Below are 13,786 nucleotides of genomic sequence, written 5' to 3'. Positions count from 1 at the left end.
GGTGGGTGCAGGTTCTGTCGGCCAGCAGGCAGGGCTTTGTGAAGGAAAGGTGTTGGGAAAATCAGGCCAGCATGAGTGAAGGCCAGGCACAAGCACTTAATGTGGCTGGAGGGAGGGTCGTCAGATCTTTTGTATATAGGCTGCGTGTATGTGTTCCTGTGTGTCGAAGATGCACGGGCACGTGTGTGTAGAGGTTCCTGTGTATTGCAGATGCACAGGCATGTGCATGTAGAAGTTTGTGTGTATTGCAGATGTGTGAGCATGTTTGTGCGTGGGCAAAGGCCAGAGTTCGGCATCAGGTGTTCTTCCTCAATCGCTTCTCCACTTTTACTTTTTAAAATATAGGCTTTACAATGTTTTATATAGGGGCACGCTGGCACATGCCTTTAATCCCAGCACTCAGGAGGCAGAGGCAGGTGGACCTCTGTGAGTTTGAGGCCAGCCTGGTCTACAGAGGGAGTTCCAGGACAGCCAGGGTTATGTAGAGAGACCTTGTTTCAAATATATGTACCTGTGGAGACCAGGAGGGGGCGCTGGATCCCTTGGAGTTAGTCACACAGGACTGCGAACTGCTCAGTGGGGGTGCAGCTTCCTTGTGGGCAGGAACTGAACCCAGACGTCTGCAAGAAAAAGTGCTGAGCCATCTCTCTAGGCTCTCTTCTTTATTCTCCAAGACACTCTCTCTGCCTCCCCAGGGCTAGAATTATAGGTACGCTGCTGGGCCAGACTTTTACACACATCCTGGGGGTCTGAGCTCTGGTCCTCAATCTTACACAGCTAATTACCAAGTGACCCCATGTCCTCAGGCCCTTGGTGTGCTTCTGGGATTGACTGATTGATGATTGATTCCTATTTCAACTGTTTAGGATAGGACCAAGCATAGTGAAGAGTTAACCAGGGCCCTAACTCTACAAAGTGACTCCAGGACAGCCAGAGCTACACAGAGAAACCCTGTCTTGAAAAACCAACCAACCAACCAAATAAACAAACAAGGCCCTAACGTATTTTGATATGAACTTGGGTCCATGGCCCCATGGGCAGGAAAAGTAGATGATTTAGACCAAGCTATGCAGGGTTATCAAATGCCACACTAAGGAAATATGAGCTCTTTCTTGATCTCCATGGAGAGAGGGCCATTGGAGGCTTTCAAGGCCTAGAGGGATAGTTTGGGAGGAAGAACACTCCAAGCAGCCTCAAGGAAGAGAATCCAGTCAGGAAGCTAAGGCCAGTGAGTCCAGGCCCTGAGCAAGTGTGGTGGTGGGAGGTACCTAAGAGGCCTCTGGAAGATGAAGTAATGGTCTAGGCCATCCAGGTGAGGGAAGCCAGGGAAAGGATGCTGAAATGAGTCTATGAGATGCTTGGAGGGAGGGTCAGCCTGCTTGGAGGGATCGGGATAAGAGGGGGATGGGAATCCTAAAACCTCCCAGAAGGCCTGGGTAGCAAGTGGCTGAATCTAGGCCAGTTGCTTTTCTCTAGGCTGCCTCCTTCCTTTCCTTTCTTCCTTCCTTGAAGGACACACAAGTTGGGGGGGGCAAGGGGAGGAGCATGGGGGGAGGGGCATGGGGGTGTATGTGGGAGAGACCTCGGAGAACTTACATCTACCTTCAAGGCAGGTGAAGCAGATGTGGAAAAAGAGGCGTCCAGGCCGGTGAGATGGCTCAGCAGGTAAAGGCGCTTACCATGCAGGCCTGACCACAAGAGTTTGATCCCCGGGACCCACAGAAGGTGGAAGGAAAGGAGACAACTCTGCAGGCTTGTCCCCTGACCTTCACACACACACACTAATAACAAAGGAAGAAAAGACCCCAGTAGTAAAGTGAGCTGCTTTTTGTCAGCCTTGACTAGCCTTTGCAACTGAGGTAACTGGGACCCAGATGAGCAAGTGCGCAGGCCCTGAGCTCATAGAGACGGATCTTGAACTAAGCCTGTTTGCCTCTAGCTCTCAGATGCTCTCCTCTGCTGAGTCTCCCAGAGGCAAATCCCATCCCCAAGTTAGCATCATACAGATGGAAAGGTTGGGGGACCAGATTAAGAAGAGGATGGACGGATGGACGCAAAGCCGTCTCTGCAAGAGAGATGGGCAAACAGCTTAGGGCTTGAACCCTCACCAAGCAGATGCCACACCCTAAGTTCCATCCCCACGACTGGAAGAAAAACTAAAAATTCTGAGAGAAAGCCAGCGGAGACTGGCAACTTCAGTGAGCAAATGTAGTATTCGTCACTTCCCCCACCCGGACTGATCCAAAGCAAATCCCAGCGCTTATATCATTTCGCTGGTAAATATTTCAGCATGTATCTCAAAATAGATAAGGGTTCTTTCTTTAACATAGTCACAATCCCATTATCACCTTTTTTAAAAAAAAAATCTAACAATAATTCCTATTAAGGAAACCTTTTGAGGGCAATTTGACAAGAGCCCCCGAATGGAAGGTAGGCTGACTGGCCTTAAGCTGGTGCTGTCACAGACCCATGATAAGGAATTTAAATTCTCCCAAGATAATTACAGCCAAGGCGAAGAAGAGATTGGAAAGGCAGGGGATTTTAGAAGCTTGTCCGGCCCTGGGAAGGAAATGTTATCTTAAAGGACTGGGAGAGGGAAAAGGAGGTATAGAAACATTTGCAGAGCATAAAAGAAAACATTCTCCTGGCCTCTTATTGCCTCACCCGGGGTGGGGAGGAATGTGGGGGGCTTCAGTCATAAATAAGAAATAAAAACCAAATCTGCAGTGAAAGCAACCAGATAAAAAGAACAAAAGAGGAATTGCTAAACGCAACAAAACAGATCGACAGGCTCACCTCCCACCCAGACTCTGCAGTTCTGTGCATTTCACGGGGAAAGATGCTTAGCCATATTGCTGCTCATCAGAGATCTGCGCAGCCCTATTAGGCCGTCAGTGATGGCCCAGGAAGGCAGCAGGAGAGCTAGTTTCTAAGTGCAGATGTCTATGAACTTACTCTGTGGAGCGGAGCGACCAGGAGACCTGTGCAACCAAGGCAGCTGGTCTGGAACAAGCGCGAAGCCGAGGTGTCTGTGTGTCCAAACTTCGAAACTCTCCTTTTAAGACCTGAGGGAGCAGGACTGCTCCCTCCCTGACCCCGGCCTGCGTGCCCTGGTGCACAGAGCCTCAGCTGCCCTGAGGTAGTCACATAACCTGGTGACCAGGTTACAGTTTAAACTTCCTTTCTCCTAGTAAGGTCACGTCCAGCAAACACCTGAAACTCCTTTTCATAATAATAAAACATCCCTAGCACCTGATGTACACTCCCCACCACCCCTGGAAAACCTCTACCCACTCCCTTAAAGGCTTAAATAGCCTTTGTTCCTTGCCCCCTTTCCTGCCTCACTGTTCCCCTCAGGCCCTGTCTGATCACCGGCACCACACAGGCAAGGTAAGGGGAGCCGGGTGGAAACGGCAATACTTTTCAACCCGGAGCAAGTTAGATCCTATCTCTGAACAGATTTGTGGACTGATGGTGGTACACTCACGGGTTGCTGTGCCAATAAACTCCCTTATACCATGGTGTGTGACTCCTGGGGTTCAGAGCATGTTGCTGGGATTTGGCTCAGTACTCCCTCACGTCTGCAAAATGCTCCAATAAGCTCACTGAAAGATGCCATGGAAACGCCCTGTGCTTATTAAGCTGGTTGGTTGGTGCTTTGGAAACACCCAGGCTTGTACTCAGCAGACCCCTGGAAAGAAAGGGAAAGGCAGCTCCTGGAGGAGCTAAAATGGCTGTCATAGCAGGGAAAGGATGTGGGGAGCGGTTGCCAGAGATCAGGACTGAGATGAGGCCGGAGGGGGCTGGCCGACCATGCTGGATATTACTGGCCTCTGCTTCTAGATCCCGGGACAGGGGCCTTGGAATTGCTCTTGACTGGAGCCTTAAGAAGTGGTGTCGGGGCGCTGTCCCAGCAGGCTGCTTGTTGCCGTGAGGTCCTTGGCAGCTGCCCTGGATCCACTGCTGACTTCTTTGGCACCTCCAGGTTCCGCTGCCAGTCTGTCTTCCACTGTGCTCACGACGAAATGGAAACAGTGCCCATCCAGTGTTCACCTCCAGCAAAGACAATGGGGAGGCTCGCTAGGGCCTTTCTCATTATTCATATGTTAATATGTTTGTAAACTCATGAACAGTTTTTGTTTTGTTTTGAGGGGGAGGAGGAAGGGGAAGTGTTGTCAACTTGAAATAGAATCATTTGTTGTATTCTTCAAATGGTAAACAGTCCCCGCTCAGCTAAAGACTCTCATGTAGTTGACCTTCTCTCCTGGGTAATGGGGGTCCCACGGAGAGGCTTGCACAGAGTCATTGTCTAAACAGGTAGAGTAAGAGGGTAGAACCATTATCATCATCGTCAACAACAACCAAAACAACAACAACAGCAACAGCAACCCCAAAATCCTGGTGTTGGAGGAGAGCCAGACAGGGTACGTGACAAACAAAACAGACTGTGTCCTGGGGCAGCAGAGAAGTCCTTTTGCACAGTCCTGTCGCTAACAGGCTACAGCATCTGGAGAGAGCAGACGTGCAGGGCCTCAGCTCCAGCTCTTCCTGCTTCTGTTTCTAGTTTTCTCCAGTGCGTCCTGCTCTCTTCCATCACCAGGTCTCTGCTCCTCGTTCCTGTCAGCCTGCGCTCAGACCCCAGAGCAGACCGCTGCCCTCTCCTACCTGCCTATTTCCAACTATATTTCAGACCCTTAAAAATAAACAAAGCAGCCGGGCGTGGTGGCGCACACCTTTAATCCCAGCACTCAGGAGGCAGAGGCAGGCGGATCGCTGTGAGTTCGAGGCCAGCCTGGTCTACAAAGGGAGTCCAGGACAGCCAAGGCTACACAGAGAAACCCTGTCTCAAAAACAAAAACAAAAACAAAACAAACAAACAAAAAAATCAAAGCTTGCTCACCAACATAATAACTTTGTCTCTTCTTTTAATTTAAAAAAAATTCTTATTTAATTTTAATTTTCAAATTCTTATTTATTTATTTATTTCCCCTTGAGACAGAGTCTTATATAGGCCAGGCTGGCCTCAGACTTGCCTTGTAGCAAAAGATGACCTTTAAGTGATGATTTTTATGCCTCTCACCCCAATCCCCACACCCCAGCACTGAAATTACAGGTGTGCTCCACCATGCTTTGTGCTCTACAGACACATCCTCACCTGCCCCTGGTTTGTTGTTGTTGTTGTTGTTGTTTTGTCTGAAGCTCAGGTATCACTGACCTGGAGTTTACAGTGATCCTCCTGCCTCAGTCGCTAATGCTGAAGCCTGACCATGTTTCTGCTCAGCAAGCTGTGTGTGTGTGTTGGGTGGGCTGGGTTTGGACTTGCTGGACCTCACCTGCATTTTTGTGAGAAATCAGAACCCCACTGAGGTCAATTATGGTTCCTGAAGACGGCGCCCATCGCTCTGAGTCCTCTCTAGTTCTGACCCTTCCTTAGTCACACTCGTAATGAACAGCGGCTGCCTTCTCTCCGGCCCAGTGGTCCAGGTTGGTGAGCCAGCTGAATGAAAGCGTCTTAGCAGAAACAGGCAGGCATAGAACCGTCTTCCCATCCACCTGTCTACACGAGGTGCAAGCCTCTGCTCTGGAAGCTGCCCTGAACGCCCTTGGCTCACAAAAATGTCTCCTCCATAGCCTCCTGTGGAGATGTTCGGAAGCTGTGACACTTGGTAATGGGAGGGGCGGGGGCGGGGGTGGGGGCCGGGGCTGGGGACAGGTGTGTCTAGGGTGAGCAGAGGCTGGAGCCTACCATTCACAGAGCCCAGTATGGATCCATCAGGACAGTGGCTTTTCTTTTCTTTCTTTTTTTTTTTCTTTTTTTTTTTGGTTTTTTTGAGACAAGGTTTCTCTATGTAGCCTTGCCTGTCCTGGACTAACTTTGTAGACCATGCTGGCCTCCAACTCACAGTGATCCGCCTGCTTCTGCCTCCCGAGTGCTGGGATTAAAGGCGTGCGCCACCACCGCCCGGCAGGACAGTGGCTTTTCAACTGTGGTCCCACCTGGCGCTCTGTGCTCTTCCTGGGACTGGGTCAAAGCAGCACACACATCAGACCTACTGGAGCAGACACTGATGACTGCGCTCGCCTCTGGCACTTTCGATGCCTGCCCAGGTTTGTGGCCCTCTGTCCCGCCAGCTTAAAGACAGGTGTCAGCTCCAGAAAGGTCACCCTGGTGTTTTTTCCTCCGTGGACATCTCCTCTCTCTCTCTCTGCAACCCATCTGCAGATTACTGATATTTGCTTTTATTTAAACTGTTTTCAGAACCAAAAATAAGCTTATCATAGGTTATTACATTGCCATGACAACCTGGGAGCCGGCAACAAAGAAGCAGACAGCGCACCCATAGCTTGTGGTCTCAGCCGCTCTAAAGTAATTGTGGATTTTTTTTGTAACTCGGAGGTCATTGTATGTGGGCACAGCCTCTTTGTTTCTCCTGTCTCTTTCTCCTCTTTTCTCTTTTTCCTGTTTGGCCCTTTAGTCCTCTGTCATCTCACTGTGAGCAACACATGTCCCAACCCTTCTAGACGCTCCCAGAGGCTCACGTATGCAACCTCTGCAGTGAAAATAACAATATCATTGTTTGAGAGGCTCACGGGAACAGGAATAGGGCCAGTTTTTTGCCTCACCTAAATGGTATATCCAAGCGTTCTTGGGCTGGAGAGATGGCTTATAACTCAGCGGCTCTTAACGCTGCCAGAGGACCCAAGCTCAGTGCTCAGTGAACTTGCCAGATGGCTCACAACTGCCTGAAACTTCAGTTCCAAGGGATCTGACACCCTCTTCTGGTCTCCATAGACACCTTGCGTGCGCGCGCGCGCACACACACACACACATTTAAAAATAAGCTGGGCAGCAGGGATACACACTTTTAATCCCAGCATTTGGGAGGCAGAGGCAGGTGGATCTCTGAGTTTGAGGCCAGCCTGGTCTACAGAGTGAGTTCCAGGATAGCCAGGGATATACAGAGAAACCCTGTCTCAGAAAAAAAAAAAAGATTTAAAAATATCTTTACTTGGGGGCTGGAGAGATGGCTCTGAGGTTAAGAGCACTGCCCTGATCTTCCAAAGGTCCTGAGTTCAATTCCAAGCAACCACATGGTGGCTCAAAACCATCTATAACGTGATCTGATGGCCTCTTCTGGTCTTCAGGTGTACATGCAGGCAGAGTACTAGGTACATAATAATAAATAAATCTTTAAAGCCGGGCGTGGTGGCGCACGCCTTTAATCCCAGCACTCGGGAGGCAGAGGCAGGCGGATCGCTGTGAGTTCGAGGCCAGCCTGGTCTACAAAGCAAGTCCAGGACAGCCAAGGCTACACAGAGAGACCCTGTCTCGAAAAACCAAAAAAAAACCAAAAAACAAATAAATAAATCTTTAAAAAAAAAAAAAGTATCATTTTAAATAAAAACCAAACAAGGCAGGCATCCGAGTCTGTGCTCCCCAGCCCTTTAGGCCACCCCCATTCTTGAGAGCATCTGTTTCTTTGATAAACCATCTGGGGCTGTGGAGACAGCTCAGTGGGTAGCTCGCCTGCTGTGCGAGCACGAGGGTCTGAGAGGGCATCACCAGAACCCATTTCAGGCTGGATGAGGTTTGCAATCCCAGAGCTCCTGGCGGGGAAAGGGAGGCAGAGGCTGGAGAGTCCGTGGAACCCTGTGGGACGCCTAGCCTGGCTTATAGAGGCCGCCCACAAGGGCTCTGTCTCCAGTACAGTGGGAAGCAAGGGCTGACCCCTGCGGCTGCCTTCTGACTTCCACATGTGCACACACCTGCACTCACACACACACAGGAGCGTGCACATAGACACACGCAGATCAAAACGAGTAAATAAGTAAATGAGATTTAAGAAAACTCCACGGTCTCTATTTCTATCACTTAAAAACAAACAAACAAACAAACAAGAAGCACCTGAGAAAAACACCACCAGAGGTTGGCCTCTGGCCTCCACATGTGCAGACACACGTACATGTAAAATTCTGTTAACGTGGTGTTCACATACTCCTCTGTGGAGGGCTTTAAGCCTGTCTTCCTTGCTGGATGATGATACATTAGGGATGGGAACATGTTCCTTCAGCAGGGCTTTTCTAGCTAGTGCTGGCCACAGAGGCAGGTGCCCTGGGCGGAAAAGTGGCTCAGTGGTTAGGAGCACTGGATACTCTTCAGAGGACCCGGGTTTAGTCTCCAGCACCTACCTGGTAGCTCACAACTGGCCATAACGTCAGCTCTAGGAGATTCAATGCCTTCTTCTGACCTCTGAGGGTACCGGGCACACATGTGGGGTGCACATGCATACATGCAGGTAAAACACTCATACACATAATATAAACATGTTTAAAAAAACTTAAAAGTAAATATGTACAGGGGCCGGGCATGGTGGCACATGCCTGTAATCTCAATATTTGGGAGGCAGAGGCAGATGGATCACTGTGAGTTCAAAGCTAGCTTGGTCTACAAAGAGAGTCCAGGATAGCCATGGCTACACAGAGAAACCCTGTGTTGACCCCCCCCCCCAAAAAAAACCAAACCAAAACAAACTATCAAACAGAAAATAAGAAGAAGAATATACTCAATAAATATCTATTGAACCAATGAATTGCAGGTTTGTCTGTGGTTTAGCCAAAGAGCTCCAAGTCCTGACTTTGAGTCCTGGCTATAATACTGACTAATGTTGTGTTAATCAGACTGTCACTGTGACAGATGGCAGAAAGAAGCAGTCTAAAAGACTTAGACTCACAGCTTCGGAGGCTTTGGTCCATGGTTGCTTGGTCCCATTACTGTGGGCCACAGCAGAGAGGGTGTGGCGGAGCACAGCTGCTCACCTGGCAGGCAGGAAGCAGCTGGACAAAGACAGTTTCTTTCCCATTGGGCGCCTCCCACAGGCTCCTCCCACCAGGCTCCGCCTCCTAAGTTCCACCCCTTTCCAATAATACCATCAAATGATGGATCCATGTAGAGCCCTCAAAGTCTAAGCACTTTTCTGAAACCCAGCTCTAAACTCAAGCACACTGTCAACCAAGCTTTCAGTAAGCCTTTTTGTTAGTTAAGGTCTGTTATGTGTTTGAGTGTCGGCCTGCATGCATGTATCTGCGCCACATGCGTCCCTGGTGCTTACAGAGGTCAGGAGAGGGTATCAGAGCCCTTACAATTGGAGTTATACAGCTGTGAGCTGCCGCGTGGGTGCTGGGAACTGAACCCAGGTCCTCTGTAAGAGCACCAAGCGCTATTAACTACTGAGGCATCGCTCAAACCCCCAACCGTGAGCCTTTTGAGTAGCGTCGCCTCATATTGAGAATGCAACAACATACAGCTAGTCCTAGAGTCACCATTCGACCTCTCTGCCTTGGTTTCCTAGACATCGGCGGGAAGTTCAAGTGAGCAAACGCAGGTCACAGAGCCAGCAGGAGGTGGTCAGCAGTTAGGTCTCAGCCTTTCTAACTCAGTGCTCTGTGCTTCCCTGAGTGGTGAGTGCTGCCTGCAGCATCCCTTGTGGGATGGAGAAAGCTTCAAGGCCAAGATAGTGAGAGCTGGGTCCCTGGAGGAAGAGTGGGTGGACTCCAGGCTATGCGGTGAGTGTGTGTGTGTGGGGGGGGGGGCAGCTCTCTTTACTGAGTTCATCAACCTACTCAACAGGGAGGGCGGCGGCACACAGTTTCTGTCTCCCTCTGGAACATAGTCCTGCTTCAAGCCCCTCAAGAGGAAAACACTGCATAGTTAAAAAGCGCCATCGTTATTCAACTGGAAAAGCGCTTTTTGCGGGACAAGTAAGCTAATCCCTGCCAAATGTGAGCTTGCTTCTGCTGTGTATAATTGAATATTTAGTGTGGATTTAACCCCGGGAGCCAACAGTGCTGTCAGAGCCAAGGTTAATGGGGCACTTAATAAATGTGGAAGTAATTAATACCAGCCCGATGCCGGTGCCCATAAAACTTGTGCGGCTTTCACGACTGAAGCGCTTCGGAGAGTTGAGAGAACGGCCCGGGAGCCCTGGACTGGATCAACGGTTCTACTGTGTGCTCCGCTGAGAGATTGGCATGTACTTCCTCTGGAAAGCCTCCCATGGCTTCCAAATGTCTCTGGTGTTTCTCTTGGGTTCCCCTGTCACTCTGAAAATATTTCTTGTACAGAACTCAAAATACTCTTGTTCTGGGTAAACTGAGGCAGGAAGACTGCACGTTTGGGGCTAGCCTGGGCAACACAGTCTGTGTCTTAAAGAAAAACAAAATGAAGTAGGGAGGGAGAGGAATGGATGAGAGAAAGGGGAAAAAGAGAAAATACACGTAGCATGGAAGTAAAATAAAGGACCCCTTGGGGAAGGGGATCAAAAATAAGATGGGTTAGCGCATGCCTTTAATCCCAGCACTCGGGAGGTAGAGGCAGGCAGATCGCTGTGAGTTCGAGGCCAGCCTGGTCTACAGAGTGAGTCTAGGACAGCCAAGGCTACACAGAAAAACCCTGTCTCAAAAAACCAAAAAATAAAATAAAATAAAATAAGATGGGTAGAGGGATGAATGAAAGCAAAATATAAGCTGGGCGTGGTGGCGCACACCTTTAATCCTAGCACTCGGGAGGCAGAGGCAGAAGGATCGCTGTGAGTTCGAGGCCAGCCTGGTCTACAAAGAGAGTTCAGGACAGTCAAGGCTACACAGAGAAATCCTATCTTGAAAAACAAAAACAACAAAAACAAAAACAAGAAAGAAAGAAAGAAAGAAAGAAAACAAAATACAATGGCTGACATGAATGAAGATGCCATGATGCAACTTACTTTTTTGTATGCTAATGTAAGCAACACTACGATGTTATTTATTTATTTTTCTTTTCTTTCTTGGTTTTTGTTTTGTTTGTTTTGAGACAGGATTTCTCTGTGTAGCCTTGGCTGTCCTGGACTCACTTTGTAGACCAGGCTGGCCTCAAACTCACATCAATCTGCCTACCTCTGGCTCCCGAGTGCTGGGTCATATTATTTATTGATATGGCTGTCACTTCAGCCCACCCTAGCCCCAGACCTTGTCCCTAGTGTGTGGCAATAGTCTGTGGGTTTTTTTTTTTTTTTTTTTTTTTTTTTGCTGAAAGCTTTTTATGTTTCAGAATGGCCAGGGTGTTTGGATTTTCTGAGGAAGAGTCTGGTGGTTTAAACGGGAATGACTCCCATAGGTTGATGTGTTTGAATGCCTGGCCTTCAGTTAGTGGAACTGTTTGGAAAGGATTAAGAGGCGTGGCCTTATGGGAGAGGTATGTCACTGGGGATGGGCTTTGAGGTTTCAAAAGCTCTTCTCGGGTCTCCCTCTCTCTGCCTGCAGCCTGTGGATCACCATGTAAAGCTCTCAGCTACTGCCACACTGCCATGCTTGCCTGCTTCCCACCGTGAAGATCATGAACTTTGGTGGCTTGAATGAAAATGCGCCCCCCTCGGCCATAGACGATAGGAGGTGTGGCCTTGTTGGAGTGGGCGTGGCCTTGTTGGAGGAAGTGTATCAGTTGGTGGATGGCTTTGAGGTTTCTGAAGCTCAAGGTCTTCCTGGTGCCTGCCAATCCAGACGTAGGACTCCCGCACCATGTCTGCCTGTATGCCACAATGCTTCCCACCACGATGATAACGGACTACACCTCTGAACCTGTAAGCCAGCCCCAATTCAATACTTTCCTTTATAGAGTTTCCATGGTCATGGCGTCTCTTCACGGCAATAGAAACCCTAAGGCAGGAGTGTGGTATCGCTGTGATAGGCCTGGCCATGTTTTTCTTTGGAGGAATAGGAAACACTTTGGGACTCTGAACTAGAAAAGCAGCTGGACATTTCCAGCAGGGCTTAGTGGGCCGGTCTCGAAAACAGCAGTTCTGGGGACAACATAGATGGACTGTGCATGTCCAGCCCAAGAGAGTTCAGAAGGGAACAATACTAATATTAGCTTCTGGCATAGAGACCACTCTTGTGGTACTTGGGAAGGATGAAGATGTGGCTGCCTTTTGCCTTTATCCTACAAATCTGCTGCTGTTGCTATTAAAAACAAACTCCCAAGCGTTTGATTTTACCAGAGCCTGGGGTGAAAGCCCACTAGCTCAGAGAGGCAGAGAAAGCACCCAGTGGACCTTCCTACTCAGCTCACATCCCAGAAGGAAAAGGCCTTCCTTCTCCAAGCTGTCTTACATACCCTTAAACTCAATGTCCCTCCCTCCTACTTCCTGTGTGTCTCTCTATCTATCCTTTTGGCTCCCCCCCACCCCCTCTGTTTTTTTCCTATGTTCACTTCCTGGTTCTCTGGTTGCTTGCTCTGCCTCTTGGCCTATGGTTAACGTTACTTAATCCTGTTGTAAGGGCAAAACTAATGCCATATTCTAATGCTGTCATCTGTGAATGTTCTGGCTGAGAACTTGTCCTTCAAGGTGACTTCACTTCTTCCTGCATTCCGGCAATGACCATGCACTGCCGTAAACTAGACCTGCCAGCACTCTCCAGAAACTCTACTGGATTGGATTAGATGCAATGAACGCCCAATGTTCTTCTGAGATAAAACAACTTCCCTGGAGATTCAGCCTCCTGGATCCAGCCTGCTTGAAGGTCTGCATTCCTGAGACTCACAGCTTTCCCTTGAGATCCAGCCCCAACCCAACCTGCCTGAAGGTTGACATTCCTGTGAGTCACGAACTCCCTCTTATGGTTTTTTCCTTACTTCCCTGTGACCCTCAACCCCCAATTACAGTTTTTCCCCCTTATAAGCTCATTGGCCTTGAAGCTCTGGGTCACTTCTCCTATCCTGCGAGGCTCGAGCTTTGTAATACAGGACCCCATGTATGTTGTATCAGTATCGAGTCCTGATGGTCATTTGGGGGGGGGGGTCTCTCAATCTGGGTGATCTCAGTATTACACTGAGCGATCTTGGTATAGCACTGTCTACAGAAAGCTCTTGGATTAGAGGTGTGTGCTAGCAATGAGCCAAACTACAAGTAATTGTTTACAGTAAACAGAAAGCTCTAGGGTCAAAAGCTGAGCCACACCACAATAAGAAACAGGTTTTTTTTTAACTGTTCACAATCTCAGGGTTCACAATGGAATCAAATATCCTGGGGCATGGTGGAGGCTAAATTGACGAGTTTAGGATCAATGTTGTTGACAGAAGCGATTTAAAGACAATCCTGTATTGACTGTGTCACAGGTTGTTATTAGTGACCACTCTTACTCAGACCTACAATAAAAAGCAGCAGGTAGAGTAAACAGAAATAAACTGTCCAGTTTAAGGAGAAAACGAGCACCAGGAAATGTAATATTGGAGCCAAAGCTTGTGCTCAATGAAATGAGAAGTTTAATGAAAGGCCTGGGGCACTGGAGAGGTGGCTCAGAGGTTAAGAGTACTGGCTGCTCTTCCAGAGGTCCTGAGTCCCAGAGGTCCCAGCAACCAGCCCGGGGCTCACAACCATCTATAATGAGATCTGCTGCCCTCTTCTGGTGGGCAGGCACACATGCAGGCAGGACATTGTATACATAATAAATAAACAAATCTTTAAAAAAGGGGGGGGGGTGCTGATTAAAAATGGAAAAAAAGAGTGGTAACCCCAGAGAAAGACCACACGCCACTAATCCTTAAACTTATGAAAAGGAAAAGGTGAAGACAAAGGGGTCTGAACCCTCACATGTGGTTGGTCTTCCTACAGGAATTCCGTCTGGTGTCCTCCCTCATGACTCAGCATTTCAATGTGGACTTTTCTCTGTAGCTTAAGGACTGCTGGTGCCTAGGCGCCCCCTGGCACTGTGGCTATTATAGAACCTAGCCCTGCTATCACTCCTTGTAGACAGA

At 48.8% G+C, this 13,786-nt stretch overlaps 1 protein-coding gene and 1 long non-coding RNA gene across 3 annotated transcripts in view; one reads left to right on the top strand and one right to left on the bottom strand.

Annotated features, from left to right (window-relative positions):
* The window catches only part of GHRH (growth hormone releasing hormone), a 38,170-nt gene that overhangs the window by 13,569 nt on the left and 10,815 nt on the right, over positions 1–13,786 (bottom strand). Inside the window, exons 2-3 of the mRNA XM_084776832.1 lie at positions 2,956–4,309; positions 512–620 (exon numbers count right to left, since the gene is read on the bottom strand). The gene's annotated coding sequence lies outside the window, so the exon portion shown is untranslated. The remainder of the gene's footprint in view (positions 1–511; positions 621–2,955; positions 4,310–13,786) is intronic.
* On the top strand, positions 11,485–12,799 carry LOC311594803. Of its 2 annotated transcripts, none has more exons than XR_014778222.1 (2): positions 11,485–11,612; positions 12,432–12,799. It is a non-coding gene; the product is annotated as an uncharacterized lncRNA (long non-coding RNA). The 2 variants fall into 2 exon arrangements; XR_014778223.1 differs by having other exon boundaries at positions 12,363–12,799.

This window comes from Acomys minous, assembly GCF_964271855.1.
Source record: "Acomys minous genome assembly, chromosome: 3".
Lineage (NCBI taxonomy): Eukaryota > Metazoa > Chordata > Mammalia > Rodentia > Muridae > Acomys > Acomys minous.
This window is presented reverse-complemented; position numbering and strand designations above follow the sequence as displayed.